This window comes from Bubalus kerabau, chromosome 10, assembly GCF_029407905.1.
Source record: "Bubalus kerabau isolate K-KA32 ecotype Philippines breed swamp buffalo chromosome 10, PCC_UOA_SB_1v2, whole genome shotgun sequence".
In the NCBI taxonomy this organism is placed as follows: domain Eukaryota; kingdom Metazoa; phylum Chordata; class Mammalia; order Artiodactyla; family Bovidae; genus Bubalus; species Bubalus kerabau.
Genome location: NC_073633.1, coordinates 41941868 through 41945360, shown reverse-complemented (window position 1 = coordinate 41945360; position 3493 = coordinate 41941868). Strand labels below are relative to the sequence as shown.

Below are 3493 nucleotides of genomic sequence, written 5' to 3'. Positions count from 1 at the left end.
GGACTGCAGCCTACCAGGCTCCTCCGTCCATGGGATTTTCCAGGCAAGAGTACTGGAGTGGGGTGCCATTGCCTGACGGCTGGAGTGTGACCTAAACCTACAAGAAGTCCCATGAGGTCTCACCCAAGGGTCCTGGGGATAGTCAGGAGCTGCCTGGGATGGTGCTAGTGGGAGGAACATCAGCCTGGGCCTGAAGACTGAGAGACTTATAAGCCACCCTTTGCAGTGGGGAAGGGGACAGCCCAGAAGCTTCCTGTGGAAGAAGTGAGTCTCAGGAGATGCTTCTCTACCCTCAGGGCCCCAGGAAGGGTCAGGACCAGGTTGAACACACCATCTGCACATGTGTGCCCCTACATGGCGCCCAAATGCTGTCCTCAGTCCAGCACAACAGATGTGAACACACATGCACACATCCCCTCCTTGTAAAGAAAGATGTTCCTTCTGGTGCTGGGAGCCAATTATAATCACTTTAACATTTGTTTTAAAATCATACTATAAAAGGCAACAATATAGCATGATGGAGTCCATTTTCCCCTTCCTTTCCCCAATCTGAGTGGACAGTTGCAACTGAGAAAAGGGGCTGCAGGAGCGAATGGGCTAGCCCTGAGTCGCCAGCCTTGGGGTTGGAGCGAAGGAACTGCCAGAGTGGCTGAGAGGAAGAACATCTGAAAGATAAACAGGGAGAAGAGTTTCTTACCCAACTGATAATGAGAGTAGAAGTATCTGGAATCCCTAAAGGCAAATTACACAGACAGGGCATTGGGCCAAATGGCAACCCTCCTGACAGCAGGACTTTCTAGAGAAAACAAAGGTACAGATCGGGTTAGAACAATCGAGTGGAGAAATCCGATTTCTTCATGAAATTACTCTAGGAATTTGGCTGGAGAAGTTGGTGGAGACACCACAAACCCAAAACCACAGAGCTAAGAAGAAACTCAAACATCACCTGCTAGCTGTGGGACATATATACAATGGAGTATTAGTCATAAAAAGGAATGAATTTGAGTCAGTTCTAGTGAGGTGGGTGAACCTAGAACCTGTTATACAAAATGAAGTAAGTCAGAAAGAGAAAAACAAATATCACATATTAGCACATATATATGGAATCTAGAAAAATGGTACAGATGAACCAATTTGCAGGGCAGCAATAAAGATGCAGACATAGAGATCAGATGTGTGACACAGCAGGGGAAGGAGAGGGAGGGACATAAGACAGTAGCACTGAAGCATATATAGATTGCCAAGTGTAAAGTTAGATAGCGAGTGGGCATTTGTTGCATGACTCGGGAGGCTCAACCCTGTGCACTGTGACCACCGAGAAGGGTTAAGGAGGTTCAAGAGAAAGAGGACATGTGTATATCCATGGTCGATTCATGTTGATATATGGCAGAAACCAACACAACACTGTAAATGATTATCCAATTAAAAATAACATTAAAAAAAAAGATTATCTGGGAACTTACTTGGTGGTCCAGTGGCTAAGACTCCATGCTCCCAATGCCCGGGTTCAATTCCTAGTTGGTTAGAACTAGATCCCATATGCCTCAACTAAGACCCAGTGCAGCGAAATTTTTAAAAAATCACTTGGAGGTTTGGGGGTCTTTTGGTTTCTAACAAGACTAGGATCTACTAGGATAGAGGGGCTACAGACAGAATATTTCAATCTAGAGAGGGCACAGGGACCAGGAAAGGAAGTCCTGATCCTGGCAACTCCAGCAATAGAACCTGATCTTCCCAGGATTGGAGGTGACAGAAAAGAAAACAGAAGGGAAGACACTGGGTCTTCCTGGGGCTTCTGAATACTCTGGGAAAGCTCTGTCCATGGAAAAAAGGTCAACAGCTTGGACATAGTCACAGGATAAGTAAACAAACTCTAACTGGGAATGAGATCTCTTTTAATTCAGAAGCACCCCTTTTGTGTATATTTCTCCCTTCTCTCATGTGGCATTTGCTCTAAGACCGTGCTTCTCAAAGAGGGTGGAGGAAACCATAGCAGATTCCCCTGGGGTAGGTAAGAAAGTAAGGTGCTGTAGGTGTTTGTACAGTTTCCTAGCCGACTCTGACGCGTTTCTCCCTCTGCCTCTCCGAGAACCACTGCTTGAGAAGTCACCTGGAAGAAGGGCGCAGCTAGGAGTCTGGCCTGCAGGAGTCAGAGCTGCTGCAGCCTGAGAGAAAGAGTTAGAACTGCTTGAATATCCACATTTCAGTTTCCGCATCTATCAGGAGTTTTAATTCATCATGGATAATCTGTCAGCAGAAGGAATTCAGCTGAGGGCTAACCAGGTTACTGATGAGTCTGCAGAAAGTACAAGGAGAATCCTGAATTTAGCTACTGAAGCTCAGGATGCAGGAATCAAGACTATCCCTTCACTGGTTGAGCGAGGGGAACAACTGAAACACACAGAAGGAGGCATAGACCAAATAAAGACATGAGAGAAGCAGAGAAGACTTTAACAGAATTCAACAAGGACTGAGGCCGTTGTTTATGTCCATGTAATAGGACAAAGAACATTGAGTCTGGTAAAGTCTATAAGGCAGCATGGGGAGATGCTGGAGACAGCTCTCCTAGCAATATAATAGTATCTAAGCAGCCAGGCTGAGTGACAAATGGTCAGCTGCGTCAAGTGACCACAGGAGCAGCCAAGGGTGAATACGTTAAACATATAACAAATCATGCCAGGGAAGATGAAACAGAAGAGAACCTGACTCAAGTGGCCAGTATTCTAGAGAACCTAAAAACATGGCCCCGGACATAGGCAATGGGATTGAGGCTCACAACTGACAAATAGAACAGATCACAGAAAAGGCTGACACCAATAAAGATCATATTGATAATGCCAATGCCAGGGCAAAGAAACTCACTGACCGCTAACGCTACTGCTGTACTTCTTTATCATTTATTTACTTCTCTAGCTCCTCCTTCAAAGTCATCACCTTTCCAGAGTTTGAAATTTTGTTATGTGGGAAAATATCTAGGAAAAACAACCCCTTATTTTATTTTATTTTTTTGGCTATGCTGCTCGGCACGTGGGATCTTTGTTCCTCTACCTGGGATGAAACTCACAGCCTCCACAGTGAAAGGACGGAGTCTTAACCACTGGACGGCCAGGCAAGTCCCCCTACTCTTTAAATTCTCTCTTTTTCCCTTGAGGGTAGACTGCTGCTTCTCAGACTATACTCTAAGGTTGATTTTTCATGTATCATTTATAGTGTCATTTTTCATCCTCTCTGTTTACTTTAGCAGGTTCTTCTGCTTCCAAGATTTGGAAGCATTGCCAAATGCAGCCATATGAAAGGAAGCTGGGGGCAGTGGGGACAAGCGCAGGATGGGAGGCAAGAGACAAGAGGTTGTTACCTCAGTAAAACCTGCAGACCCTACCTAAAGCCAAGTGTGGTGTAACCACAGTGATCTGCTGCTGCTGCTGCTAAGTCACTTCAGTCATGTCCGACTCTGTGTGACCCCATAGATGGCAGCCAACCAAGCTCCTCTGTC

The 3493-nt window shown here is 45.6% G+C and overlaps 1 pseudogene; it reads left to right on the top strand.

Annotated features, from left to right (window-relative positions):
- The first annotated feature begins 2238 nt into the window (after positions 1-2238).
- Positions 2239-2872, top strand: LOC129622088 (synaptosomal-associated protein 23-like; annotated as a pseudogene).
- The last annotated feature ends 621 nt before the right edge of the window (positions 2873-3493 follow it).